The 15134-nt window shown below is 38.0% G+C and overlaps 1 protein-coding gene across 1 annotated transcript in view; it reads left to right on the plus strand.

The window, feature by feature from the left end:
- Positions 1–862: 862 nt before the first annotated feature.
- Positions 863–15134, plus strand: part of LOC106056012 (uncharacterized) — a 57706-nt gene continuing 43434 nt past the window's right edge. Inside the window, exon 1 of the mRNA XM_056016556.1 lies at positions 863–1175. The gene's annotated coding sequence lies outside the window, so the exon portion shown is untranslated. The remainder of the gene's footprint in view (positions 1176–15134) is intronic.

Here is a 15134-nt window from a genome sequence, read left to right on the forward strand (position 1 = left end):
TTCTTTCTCTCTCTTCTTTCTCTCTCTCTCTCTCTCTCTCTCTTATTCTTTACGAATATCTCCCAACAACCTTTCTTTCTTCTTTATCTTCTCTTCTTTCTCTTAATCTCTCTCTTTTTTTTTTTTTGGCTTTTCTTTTTACTTCCTTCTTTTTTCTCTCTTTTCGTTCATCTTTCTCTCTCTTTTCTTTCTTCTTTCTCCCTCCATTCTCCTTCCCACTGTATTTTCCCTCTTCTCTCTCCTTTCTCCACCCTCTTTCTCCCTCTCTTTTATTTCTCTCCTTTCTTTCTCCTCTTCTCTCTCTTTCATCTTTCTCTCTTCTTTCTCTCCTTTCTCTCTATCCACTGATTTCTCATTTCCTACACCAAATGTAAATAATTGTTGCCTCTTACCCGGGACCCTGCCCGGTCCGGATGATCCAATACGTCTCGGATTCTACCGCACGATCTATCTCAGGGGCTCTCAACCTGTGGATCGCGCCCCCCCCCCCTTGGGGGTCGATTGACGATTTGCCTGGGGTCGCCTAAGACCATCGAAAATATGGATTGCTATTGTCTATTCTTCTATTGCTGTATGTGTGGGGGGGGGGGGGGAGGGGGTCGCGACAGAGTGGGGGATTGTAAAAAGGGGTCGCCGAGCATAAAAGGTTGAGAACTGCTGATCTACCTAGATTAACGGGATAACAGTGTTGGGGGGGGGGAGGGAACGGAGCCAGGGTCGCCCGAGCGAAAACTAGTGACGGTTGGAGACACAAAATAGGTCAAATGATGTCTAGCCAACCATCTGTCTATTCCCAAAGGAAATGTATCTAGTTAGAGACCGCTACAAATATAAGCCCCCCCAGCTCCCACCCCACCCCCTCTCCACAGCACCCTACCATCACAACGCCATACAGGGTAGGCAGCCTAATGTTTAAGCTGCATCGTCTTATCATCTCCGGTAGATGTCCTGTCATCATAAACACTGGATGCGCTGTTATTAAATTGTTATCGCCTGTAGTTATGTATAAATAGGAATTATACACAGCGGACTCGACATAGTGGTTCTATTTCATTTAAAAGACCGTTGTAAATACACTATTCAGACATTATTTAATGAATTGGATAAAGTATTTTTTTTAGAGGGAGATAAATGTCTCAGATGAAGCCTCCATGAAGTCGGACTTATTGATTTAGGTAAGTGATTACACTAGGTGTTTTAATTTTGATATATAGATCAGTGACGAAAGCTGACACTTAATTTGTAATAGCTACATTTTGAAATGAAATGAATGCCTATTCTTAAGTCATCTACGCTTCTGAAAGTTACTTTTTATAATGTACTTTGAAATAGCCATCGACAATGTATGAAGAAACTCGGTAAAAGGAGATCATATTAAATACATGATTGAATTAAAACTTTGCAAAGTATTAGGTAGTATGAGATACGGGGCCCCATGTAAACAACAATTTCTCTTGTCCACTTTCCTCAAAAAAGCACTCCCTCCCCGGCACCAGTTTTATTTGGTCCCCAGCACAAGCTTATGTTTTTTTTTTATAGATCAATTCAGCACTGGTCGTTGCCGTTGTCAGCAAAAGGGAAAAGAAAAGAGGGGGGAGGGTCTTTGTAAGTTCAAGTGTAATATTATTTTAATACCATTGTGTGTTTATTTATGCTGGTCCTCCCTTATGCTGCTATATCTGAACGTTTATGGGTGCGTCCGTGGCCGTTTGCTACATCCGAATATCACCATATTGTGTCGGCAGAGGCTAAAAAATAATCTTCTAAAAATTGTTCAGAGACATACCCATAGGAGTCAACAGAGTTGAACGTCAAGAGAATAATCCCTTGAATAGTTCTGTCTTCTATATTGCCTGGTGACAAGTTGGTCTCCTGGTAACGTCCATTTACAAAGAGCTGGGGGGGGGGGGGATCTTGGAGTCTGTGACTTAAAAAATAAACGCAGAAAAATCAAGATTTTAAAATGATACTACACTCATTACCTATTAAATTCTGTGAAGAAGAAATGAGAAGATCAGAAAGTGAAAACTGAGTGTAAGATAAATATAGCAAGGAATTTGTACTTATTTGACCCTTCCGACATGGATAACAGTTTTATCTATCTATCTATCTATCTATCTATCTATCTATCTATCTATCTATCTATCTATCTATCTATCTATCTATCTATCTATCTACCTATCCATCCATCAATCCATCCATCCCTCCATCTATCCATCCATCCAACCATCGATCAATCTATCTATCTATCTATCTATCTATCTATATCTATCTATCTATCTATCTATCTATCTATCTATCTATCTATCTATCTATCTATCTATCTATCTATCTATCTATCTATCTATCTATCTATCTCTCTCTCTCTCTCTATATATATATATATATATATATATATATATATATATATATGTATGTATATATGTATATGTGTGTGTGTGTAAGTATCTATCTATCTATCTATCTATCTATCTATCTATCTATTTGTCTATCTACCCAACTAACTATCTATCTATCTATCTAGATATATATAGAGAGAGAAATGTCCAAATAATGTATTAAATGCCCTTTCTGTTCGTTCTGGAATCAACTGGAAACAAAAGGTTACTGACCGAAAGTTAACTTTTGTATAGAATGTATCTAACCAGACACTCGCTTACACTGTGAAGGGGTGAAGGGGTATGTTTTACTAGAGGGGGGGGGCGTCACTGGCACACAGACAGGAGGAAAAATGGTTTATGTGTGTCGTTACACAAAGATGTCACGTTGATATCAGAGAACTACGAGTTGGAGTAGGATAACACACAGCAACACAAAACAAGTGTAATAGTCTAAAACTTTTTTGGGGGGAGGGATCTAGATCTAGTGTTTCAGACGCGGTGGCTGAGCGGTAAAGAGCTAGGTTTCCAAACCGGAGGTTCCGGGTTCGAATCCTGGTGAAGATTGGGATTTTTTATTTCGGGATTTTTGGGCGCCTCTGAGTCCACGCAGCTCTAATTGGTATCTGATAATAGTTGTGGAAAAGTCAAGGCGGTTGGTCGTTGAGTTGGCCACATGACACCCTCGTTAACTAAAGGCCACAGAAAAAGATGACCTTTACATCATTTGCCCTATAGACCACAAGGTCTGAAAGTGGGACTTTTTCTCTCTCTCTCTCTCTCTCTTTAAATCTGGGGCCGTTGTTTGATACAAATACGTATCAGGTCATTCGAGGCATTCGTTCTTTAGTAAGCAGTAATTGAAGTTATAACACTTTCTGTTCAGGCTATATAGTAATTACCTACGAGACTGACCATAGATCTGTGTCTGCAAAATTTACCACTGGTGATTGCTTCCCTTACTTGACTGCCACCGACGGAAAGAAAAAAAAAATTGGGAAGGCGCTATGTTATTGTTTTTTTTCTTTTACAGTAATCACATTATATATACGTTACAAAATTGGATGCTTTTAAATTTAAAAATACAGGTCTCGTGTATATAATAAAGTATTGTAGTATTCAAGAAATAAAAATAAAAGTACATTTATTTTAAGAAAAGAAAAAGTAAACGACCGATTTGTAAAAAAAAAAAAAAAGGGCTGAAAAAAAAAAAGTGAAAGCGTCTGGGTGTGTGTGAGGAGGGGGGGGTGCGGTCAAAAAGCTACAAAGAAGTTTTTAAATATTTCGATTTTGAAATGGAGAAGCCGAAGAAAAGTCAGAAATGTTACGTAGGAAATTTTTTTTTTATTGTGGTCGGGAGGGCATGAAAAAGAACGGATACCTAAAGGGAATTCTAGAATTCATGGGCCAAAAGCATGTGTGCGTCTTTGTGTCGGGAAGGGGGAATGTGTTCAAATGTGTTCCAAGTCAAAAGTCTATGTCAGAGAACATTAAAAGGGGGGGGGGGGGAAATAACAAAAAGGGGTTCCAGAGAGAGAGAGAGACAGAGACAGAGACAGATACAGAGACAGAGAAACACAGAGATACACAGAGAGAGAGAAAGACAGAGACAGATACAGAGACAGAGATACACAGAGAGAGAGAGAGACAGAGACAGAGATACACAGAGAGAGAGAGACAGATACAGAGACAGAGAAACACAGAGAAACACAGAGATACACAGAGAGAGAGAGAGAGAAACGGAGAGTGAGATAAACAGAGAGAGAAAGAGAGAGAGAAACAGAGAGAGAGGGAGAGAGAGAGAGATAGAGAAGGAAAGAAAAAGAGACCGGACCGTTTCATTTCATTGTACATACATAATAATTTACGGGTTAAAAAGAGGGTCAAAAATGTAGGGGGTGTTTGGGCTATAAAAAGCAACGTAAACCCTGGGAACAAAATCGGCGGGCGATTTTTACGATCAATTTTAGGACATAGCCGGTTTGCAATGATAATGATAGCCTGATATATAAGTCCTTAGAAGTTGTTTGTGTGACGCGAATAAAATAATGCCGACCTTTAACCTATGTTAGTCTACCAAAAATATCTTACGTTTCGTTTAGGTCAGAGAATATAGGCAAAGTTGACATTCTTTATGGGTAATTTTCCACTACACACACACACACATGTTCAATGTCAAGGTCACTGCAGTGCAATGTGGCAGTTCACCCAAACAATTATTTCTCTCGGTAAAGGTAGATTAGGGCGTTGCTTCAATGCACAGGATTACCTTGGCTAGCGCCAACACTCTCAATATCAAGTCGTGAGGTCGAAACTTTAAGAGGCGGCACTGGTGGAGTGCGGGGCACGGGGCGCGTGCATGATGTGGGATAACGGTGACAAAAATGTTCCAATCGCTCCCATCTGTTTTTTTTTTTTTGCGACGTGCCATGGCTGAATGATAGAGCGAAGGATCCCGGGTTCGAATCTTGGTGAAAACTGTGATTTTTTTTAGAATTTCGAGATCTCTAGGGCGCCTCTGGGTCCTCCCAGCTCTAATAAGTTGGGGAAAGTAGTTTTTTTTAGAATGAGTCAGCCTAGGAATTGTCCTGTATCGTCTCTTTTTTAGGAAAACCTTGGAATTTGCGTTATTCAATTTTAAATTTGTCATCATAGGAATCCTTGGGCCTTAGGCCTCTTTTCTTTACTTTTTTTTGGGGGCCCTCCAGCCTATTCCATTTGCAAATATTAAACAATTCAATTTTCTGTATTAATATTATTTTCAATATTAATTCTTGTTTTTTTAACGGGTGAAAGTATCCAGTAATATTAAACAAATGCATAATGATTAAACTAAATAAAAAAAAACATAATTTTTGGTAGAGCTCTTTTACATTACTTATTATTACTATTTTAATAACTGTCATTATAATTAAGAAATATATATATATATGAGCCTGAGAGGACAATGGTACATTTACCTCTAGTTAGATCCTCAGTCGCTTTTATATGAGTTTGTATTGTATGAGTTTGTATTAGTTTCTCTTCTTTGATATTGTCTCCCCATCGCTTTCTATGTATGCCTTTTCTTCTCTTCCCTGGTACTGTTCCCTGAAGGAAGGTTCTTGCGCTATGGCAATAGAGCCTTAGCTTGCTTTTTTTTTACTTGACAGCAGTTATCGTGGGGTCCAATCACTGTACCAGTCCTGTCTCTTCAGTAAAGGAATCATTTAGAAATAAAGGTTTGTCCATTCTTCCTTCACGTTCCAGCAGGCAATCGGCGCCGAAGCGCCTCTATCCCTTTTGGCTACCGGAAAGGATTTCTTTCGATAGCCAGGCATGGACTCAGAGCTCTCCACTCCCAGCCCTGTCGGTGAGTTCAACCGTGTCACCATATAGCTATCCGGACCGGCAGTGACATTTACACAGCGCACAGCCGACAGAAAAAGGGCCCCGCTTGCTATTAGTGGATGAAGGTTGAGTTGGCTACGGGCGAATTATCTCATAAGTCCTATACTGTTACCGCTACATATCCTTGAAGGGACCACCATTCCAGCGGCTCGCACTGAATGTCCCCTTAGTGGAACGTCGTGGCGGACTTTTCGTACTAGGGTGCTGGGAGTTTGTTCAATCCCCACCTCGAGTGAGATTTTTAAAAAAATAAAGGTAAAGATAAAAAAATAACAAAACAATAAAAAGCTAATCTAATCTACCCTGCAGGGGCCGCGTTAGATCTCGTACTTAACCTATTTAGTTCCACTACTAGACGTTTCCACCGGAGGCGCCACGCTGAGTCAACAGGGGCTGGAATCCTCCGTTGTCCATTCTACAGATCTGGCCTGCCCATCGCATTTGAGACTGCATCAGGATTGTCTGGATGCTAAGAACATGGAATTGTGACTTACATAACTCAGTATAAGATATAGCGGACACATCTATTTGGGAGTCTATGCGTTTGGCATAGACAGACAGCCAGTGCTAGATTTACCTACACGATACATAAGCTATTGTTTAGGTCCCCTAATATTGTTTTGAAAAAAAAAGCAAAAGAATATATTACCTTAGGTTGATTACAACGGGCCCTATATCTCAAAAAGTCTAGGGCCTTATGAGGTCTAAATCCGGCCCTGCTGAGATAACAGAAGTCATTAAACACTTATTGACTTAAACAGTGCGTTATAGCTAAAGTCGACTTGTTCACTTTTAATGCTAAAAGACTGAGTGCAAGAGCAAGCAGCGAAGTCAGTGTTATTCTACAACAGTGAAGCCCATCCTACTGCCCGCGGGTTACATTCGGCGCAAGGGGTAGGTCATATCAGGACTTTCGAAACCTCTGCCCACATTTCCTTAATAACCCGTAGAGGCTCTGTTTTATTGGACTCGGCGATTATGTCGCCCTCGCATGTTGGAAATGTGTCTTCAGGTTGAAAAAAGTTCAAAAGGTCAAAACTGACCTACAACTTCACCTATCACAGATATCTGTTAGTATTTATTTGAGAGTGATAAAGCGCTTCTCATATGAACCGGAGGTCCCGGGCTCAAATCCTGTGAATACTGGGATTTTAATTTCGGGATCTTTAGGGCGCCGCAGAGTCCACCCAGCTCTAATGGGTACTTGACATAAGTTGGGGAAAGGTAAAAGCGGTTGGTCGTTGTGTTGGCCACATGACAGCCATGTTAACCGAAGACCACAGACACAAATGACCTTTAAATCATCTGCCCCATAGATTGCAATGTATGAAAGGGGAACAACTTGGCTGCCTGGTCATGTACTATGTGCTTAATACTATCATTATCATGGGTTCGTACCCTGATCGCTACCATTTCCAGGCCGCTCTACATTAAGGATGGTCTTGGACTCTAGGACGTTAAAATCTTCATTTATTAACAAAAAAATACCAGATACGTGTAAAACAAATAAAGAAACAACTAAGATATTTGTATAAGATGAGATCATATCTGAAGTACAAAGCAAAACATTAAAGCACCGAGCGCAGTGGCGTCACTGGGGTTAGTGTTACTCGGTGCGGCCCGCACTCCCTTAATGACGCCACAGACCGAGCGATTTTACTGTTAACGTAAAAATATGATGGGAAAAAAATGGTGAATTAAAAAAATGGCGAAATAAAAGGCCGATCTGACCTGAGCTTGGACCCTGCTATTCGATACCCCCCCGTCTAGCAGCAGCAAGCGAAGGGGTGCGAATTCGCCATTTTCTCTCATAAATGAAAAATTGTACTCGGCGCCGGCATGATCCAATCATTAGTAATAATAGGCATCTGTCAGAGCACGTCGCTAGTACAAGATCAATGTATTGGCTATTCATATGGAACCAAAGTACGACAATAAAGGCAGGAAATGACTACAGTTTCAAGTTAGAGATTAGTTCGTTTCCATAGAAACGATATAGTAAATATACAAGGACGATATATTTCCCTATAGAGGAATAAAGGTTGCTAAATAACCCTTTTAAAAAATACACTTTAAAAAGTCTAGCTTCACATATGTATTTACGTAAAATAATGATCAGGGCTTTTTTTAATTAAAAAAAAAAAAAAAGCTTCTATCAATTTTCTTATATGTCTGTCTGTCTGTCTGTCAAGTAAAATGTTTCCATACTTTATTTCTCCTACAACTATTCTTGAATCAGTTGAAACATTGCACACTTATTTATTGTCATAGACAAGACAGGAATAAATAAAAAGAATCGATAAAAAAGATAAATTAACCAAGTAGTCAATTAATTACTAGCAATTAATTGTTTTGTTTGACACTAAGGAAATGAATCCTTCAGTATTCACAGATACGACTAAATTTGTAGGGTGTGGTCTCCTTAGATAATTGTACACGTTACTTCTTCCTCGCCCTATCTCAAAACAAGTTTAAAATGTAAATAATAATTTTTTTACCTAAACAAAAAATAACCAATTAGTCAATTAATTATTAGTAATTAGCCAATTATGTCCTTGGCTGACATAGAAGAGAGCACCTGGTTGCATACGGCCTCAGAACGAGACAGCTGGAGGTCACTCACGAAGGCCGCGGGATACACATTTGAGACCAAAAGAAAATCCGCTGCCGAGGACAAACGCAGACGGCGAAAAGAAAATCTAAATCGACCACCGGCGGACAATGGTTATGCTTGCCCTGGATGTTGCAAAATATGTAGGTCACAGCTGGGGCTGCGCAGCCACGGGAAATAGTGCACTCTTCACTAATATTCGGACTCGTAGACAAGCCTTGTTATTATTAGTAGTAGCCTAATTAACTATTTTGTTTCATTTCTTGTTGTTTGCTGTTTTATTTGTAAAGATTTTTAAATAATTTGCTTATTTTAAATTGGGATTCTTTTAGGGCTTCACATAGGTACCTTTTCTTAGCTAGATCTAGGTCTCTTTAAAAACACGTCAGTTAGCGCTTTGTATGGGTTTGTATGGAAGCATATGGTGTTCTATTGATACTAAACAAAAATAATGAAAAAAAAAACACCTTTTTTCTAGGTTAACGGAATATGACTTCATAGGAATGGGTGGGGGAGAGGGTGTCAAAAGGCGCAATGGATTTTCTTGTCTCGTTAATAACGACACACTGCGCTGTGTTTAAAAGGCCGTAGGAAATATCCTCCCCCTTCCTCCCTCGACACTCATTCCTTCTGCACCACCCCCAACCCCCCGCCTTTTATTTATTTTTTTACCGTCTCCTCCCTTTCCGTGCAAGTTGTCAAGCCACACTTCACCTGCGTGGTAACGGTTATTGGCTGCAGACGTGACAGAGCCAGTCAAGCGAGACGACCTGCTTATCATTAATGAATTTCTGCAGACGACTAATACAGAAATGATTGATGTTGTTATTATTCCTTCGCCATTACACCCGTTTTAGAACTAATAAACAAATTTACCAGAAACCAAGTTCCTTTCTTGGCATACACAGCAACACACAATAACGCCAACCATTTAGTCAACGACTCACGAGGATATATAGTGTAGTTAGATACCTGAATAAACATATGTTGTTGTTTTTTTACTTGTTTTATTTATTTCCAATAGCAAAAAAAAAAAAAAAAAAAAACAGGAAAAGCTACAGACACCAAACTCCAAGAAGTTAAAACCCCATTCAATAAAAAAAAAAATCTAAACCAAAGTTACAGTCACCAAACTTCTTCAGCCAAGGAGGAACTTGAGTTTAACCCCCCCCCCCCCCAACCCTCCCAAAAAAATAATACTATGAAAACCTAGTCACCAAATGAGCATAGAAATGGGAAGGGGGGGGGGAGGGTGCTGTTAAAAAAAAATTCCGTGGGCGTTGAGCTCCAAGAGTTTTTGACTCCCCTCTAAGGACATGTACTAAGAAACAGAAGATGAAAGACTTGGGTCCATGAGGACCTCGCTACGCCACTGAATTTCTAGGACCCTGTCTACATTCTTGTTAAGTAATAAAGTGCAATGACTAGAAAAAAGAAAAGAAAGCGATATGTAGAAGTGTGGGATCAACCTTTGGGAACAAAGAAAAACATAGGGAAACAAAGAAGTTGAGGGAGAGGTTTTAAAATAAGCACATACAGTGCAATGTCAAGGATGCAGAAGTGAAAGACCACAGTTATCAATCAAATATCTGAAGATATTTCTCTCCTAATTGACGATACCATCGTTGAATTGACCACTTCAAATTATTTTCTGGTTTTATAAACATTAATTTGTGTTACATAAAAAAACAGCATGGATTCCCATTTATTTCTAGACCAAATAAAATATTTTTCTGATAACAAAGTTTTAGAAGTTTAACCATAACAGAGAAGTCAACTACGAATAAGCAAATGAAATAATTCCGTCGGATCATGGAAAATAATTACGGAGAGAAAGAGTTAATATCTTAATCAACTCATTATCGATATATACATATATATATATATATATATATATATATATATATATATATATATATATATATATATATATCACCAATTCGTTTTAAAAATTATTTTTCTTTTTTTTTTTTTTTTTTTTTTTGGCACCGCAAAAACATAACGAGCCTTTACGTCTTCCTCTATAAATATGGTATTTAGAAAATTGATTCCGCAGTGCTAAAATGTTGGCACATATTTAAAATAATAATGCGAATGTCTGCTGTTGTGAAGATCAAGAATGAGTGCAGTGTTTCACATGACTACGCAAACCTATTTGCAACCTGCACGTTTTACCACCTCTGATGCAGACAAAGCCGACCCAACCTTTTCAAATACATCTAGGACATCAACACTTTCAATATTATGTACACCCGTCACACTAAACGTCTAGTTATTCGACATTGAGGCCATTCTCATAGATATGAATATACATTTGATTTTTGGATATTTTTTTTTTGTTATAATGTCTATTTCTAAGCCACTGAAGCGTTTTAGTGAAAAATGTAGAATCATAAATTGGAAATGTTATAAAACATAATCATTTAAAAAAGGAATGTAATTAAAACAGAGGTGTTTATTTCATTTTATTAGCGGCCCCCGTAAGGGGAAAAAGCCGCTATTAGGTTTGTGCAAAATGTCCGTCTGTCCGTCTGTCCGTCTGTCCGTCTGTCACACTCAGATCTCGAAAACTAGAAGAGATATGAAAAATATTATTTCATCATTAAATCCGGCTTGAAAAGTTTAGGTGCAACGGCTACTTTTGGTTTTCTAAAAGCAAACCGTTTAATTTATAAAATTAATTATGCAAGCGATTTTTTCATAAAAATACACCAATTCTAAAACAATTACGTAAATGTAAGGGAGGCAATGTTACAATATGCTAACAAAGATAGACAATTTTTGTGTATTTTCAGTATCACTAAGTCAAATATATTTTTAAAATGTACAGGAAATGTTTACAACAAATACAAATAATAGTTAAAGAAGTTTTTTCTGGTCAACTAGCTGCTAAAATTAAAAGAAAACATTTCTGTTTGTTTATAAAGGCTAATAATGCACTTTGTATGTAAATATCACGCACATTTTTTTAAATGGACTTTTTATGCAGCGATTTTCGTGCAGTAGCGTAACGTCGCAACATGATCAGGTGCTAAACCAATTCCTTAAACTTTTTTTAAAAAACAGATTTTATTTATTTTTTGTTTAGTGCCCCCATCCGAATAAAAGAAGCTTATTTTTGTGCGTTTTGTCTGTTGGTCCGTCTGTCCGTCACGATTAGATTTAAAAAACTAGAACTCTAAAAGCTATTGAAAATCTGATTTACCCTTTAATGTTCCTCCCATAACATCTCAATAGTTTAAAGTATCTAAAATTGATTGTTCCGGATTTTTTTGTGCAAAACTAATCAACGCCAACAAATGTTTGTTTGCTCTTCTAACTTATATTACATTCAATTTCCATGCTTAAACGTTGCAAAAACACATTATCAATAATATGTTTCCGTTTTTTATGTAAATAGCATATTAATGCTAAATCATAATCTCTATACTGACTTATATTTCATTAAGTGTAAAAATGTTCCGGATATTGTTTTATAAAACAAGAATTATGCCTAATGATTGTTTGAAATCGCATAAGGCTTTTAAAAAAAGTAATTTACTAGAATTGATTACTGAAAATTACTTTTTAGACATTTAATTTTCTTGTAAAACATAACATAGAAGTTTTGTAACCGACTGACAGACAAAACGAAAAAACAATGTGGCTTTGATCCTTTTTAAATAATATCTATTAGAAATCAGTGCACCAATGTCTATGAACCCTAGTTAAATATCTCGACATTTTTTTTATGGTACCGGTACTAGCCTATTGTGAGGTAATGGAATTTTTTTTCTTTGACGTCATATGAATGGACTCTTTAAATGTAATGTTAAAAGAACGCACTCGGTGCACCAATGTCTATTAACCCTCTATTAACCCTCGAAAAAATTGCTTGCATTAATGAAAACATATTTTAGTCTAACTAAGCCGTGTGACGTAGTGTTTATTTTTCCCTTTGACGTCATATGGAATGAATTCTTTAAATGAAATGCTAAAAGAACGCACTCGGTGCACCAATGTCTATGAACACTCGAGAAATGGCTCGTGTTGATAAAGGTGATTTTTAGTCTAGCTAGGCCTTGTGACGTAGTGTTTTTTTTTTCCTTTGACGTCATATGGAATGAATTCTTTAAATGAAATGCTAAAAGAACGCACTCGGTGCACCAATGTCTATGAACACTCGATAAAAGGCTCGTAATGATGAAGGCGATTTTTATTCTAGCTAGGCCGTGTGACGTAGTGTTTTTTTTCCCTCTGACGTTATATGGAATTAATTCTTCAAATGAAATGAAAAAAGAACTCGGTATAGTAATGTTTATTAAGCCTCGTTATGTGACTCGCGTTTAAAAAAGGAATGATATCTTGATTTAGATCTAATCTAGATTTTTTAAACTAGATCTAGATTTTTATTACAGTATATCTAGATCTGGATTTATATTCTAATTAAAATTATTTTAGAGTCTAGATCTAGAATTTCTAGATCTAGTTTAGACTAAAATAGACTAGATTAAGATGTAGAATTTCAATTTCTAAACTTAAAGTGTAAAAAAAAAGTGTAGATTTTCATTTCCAAACGTTTTGATCAATATTGTAATGTTTTAATATACTAAAACTAATCTACTATTTTTTTATTAAATTTAAATTTACGGCAAATTAATCTTTGAAACATTATTACTTTTGACCATCGGATGGCTGCCTGGTCGTGCGGTTTGCGCGCTGGACTGTCGTTCAGATTTATGGATGGCCCAGGGTTCAAACCCTGCCCGCTCCCATCCCCCGTCGTCCTGCGGGAGGTTTGGACTAGGAAGTAATTATCTTCAACTCTGAAGGAACATCCGAAACGTGTAAAACATTTTACATCAAAATTAAATCACCTCTTGAATATTATTTGCGAATATGCAGATCCGACAGGGATCCGACTTCGACGGGGGCCGCCTCTGAGTTTGTGTAACACAAACTCTCTTTGTAATTTTGTTTTATTTTATTTTAGTGCTGGAGTTGAGATTGTATGAATTGCCAAAGTATAGACAATTGAAAATGAAGCACTTTGCTGAAACTGAGTTAAGCAATTGAAAGTGAAGCACTTTGCTGAGACTGAGTTAAACAATTGAAAATGAAGCACTTTGCTGAAACTGAGTTAAGCAATTGAAAGTCAAGAACTTTGCTGGAACTGAGTTAAGCAATTGAAAGTGAAGCACTTTGCTGAAACTGAGTTAAACGATTGAAAATGAAGCACTTTGCTGAGACTGAGTTAAACAATTGAAAATGAAGCAGCTTGCTGGAAGGGAGTTAAACTATTATTGAATGTGTTAAGCGATTTTATTTTGATGTGTATTTTGTCTTGCCACTGCCAAAGAGAATAAGAAATTTCGCCTCCTTCCTCCTTTGAGGTATACACGCCACTGATTTCATCTCAAATCTAGCCAATCAAAGCATTTTCCCATCAACCCTTATCCGTAGCCCTGTCTATCAGTCGGGAAAACAGAAACAGAAGTGGCTTTTTATCCTCTTCATCGTCCTCTTAACCCATCCTCTCTCTCCCTCTCTCTCTCTCCCTCTCTCTCTCTCTCTCCCTCTCTCTCTCTCTCTCCCTCTCTCTCTCTCTCTCTCCAAAATCCTCATCCACGACATCACACAGTGCCCCATCCCACATCCCGCGCACACTAGTGTCCTACAGATTGACACCTCGGCCACCGCGGCCAATCATTACAAGGTGAATCAAGGTCATGAGTGAAGGTGCCATCCCCTTCCCCCCCCCCTCCCTCTCGCAGCCCTCTTGAGAAGTGGAAGATAAATCTTGTTTTGGAAAGAGGTTTAAAGTCCACTTGTCCTTTTTCATGGAGACCCTTAGTCTGCCTTTCTAGTACCCTCACTACTGTCTACTGTCTCCCTGTGTTAAGATGACCTCACAGGAGATTATGAGAAATACATTTTTGACCTCCCCCCTTTAAAAGAAAGTAGCAAACCGTTTCACCTCTTCAGAGCTAGGCGCGCTATTTAAAATTAGCATGTGTGCAGCGTATCTTGATCATATTTAAATACTTTATTTCATACGGCATTTACAACTACAGCGCAATCTTATTTTGGATTGTTGTCAGTGGCGTAGTTAGGTTGAGGGAGGAGGGGGAGAATTTCGAAATCCCCCCCGAGCCCCCACTTGAGGGGGGCCACCCAAATGAGTGTTTTTTTATATTAAATATTATATATTATGCAAAATGCAGGGGCCCTCGAAGCGGTCAAGTCCCCCCCCCAGCCCCATATGATGGAAAATTCCTAGCTACGCCCCTGATTGTTCTGTTCAGACAGAAGTACAAACTTCTCTTATCTAGCTTTGGACAGCACATTGTATTCCAAAATTTATGCCCTGAAATTTATAAACCCAACTTATCAACTTTGACTAAAGACAAAGCATACGTTCCTTCAGTAATGAAGATTATTATGTCCTAGCCAAGGCCACACTGCAGGACGGCATGGTATGGAAGTAGGCTGGTTTCGAACCAAGGAACACTGAGATGACAAATTCGGAATGCAAGCTAGATGATCATGGAGCTATATAATAACTATCAAAGATGCCATTGTTTCACGTTGAGCGAACTTAAAAATTTTTTTAATCATTTATGATGAAGAAAATTGCTTTGAATTTGAGATGTAGTTAACTATTATTAAGTAAAATAGATCTATACCTAGGTACCTCTTTCAAACCTTGCGATCTATAGGGGCAGTTAAAGTGGGCCTAAAGCTCATATGTTAACAAGGGTGTCATGTGGTCAGCA

The sequence above is a fragment of the Biomphalaria glabrata genome, chromosome 18 (genome assembly GCF_947242115.1).
Source record: "Biomphalaria glabrata chromosome 18, xgBioGlab47.1, whole genome shotgun sequence".
In the NCBI taxonomy this organism is placed as follows: domain Eukaryota; kingdom Metazoa; phylum Mollusca; class Gastropoda; family Planorbidae; genus Biomphalaria; species Biomphalaria glabrata.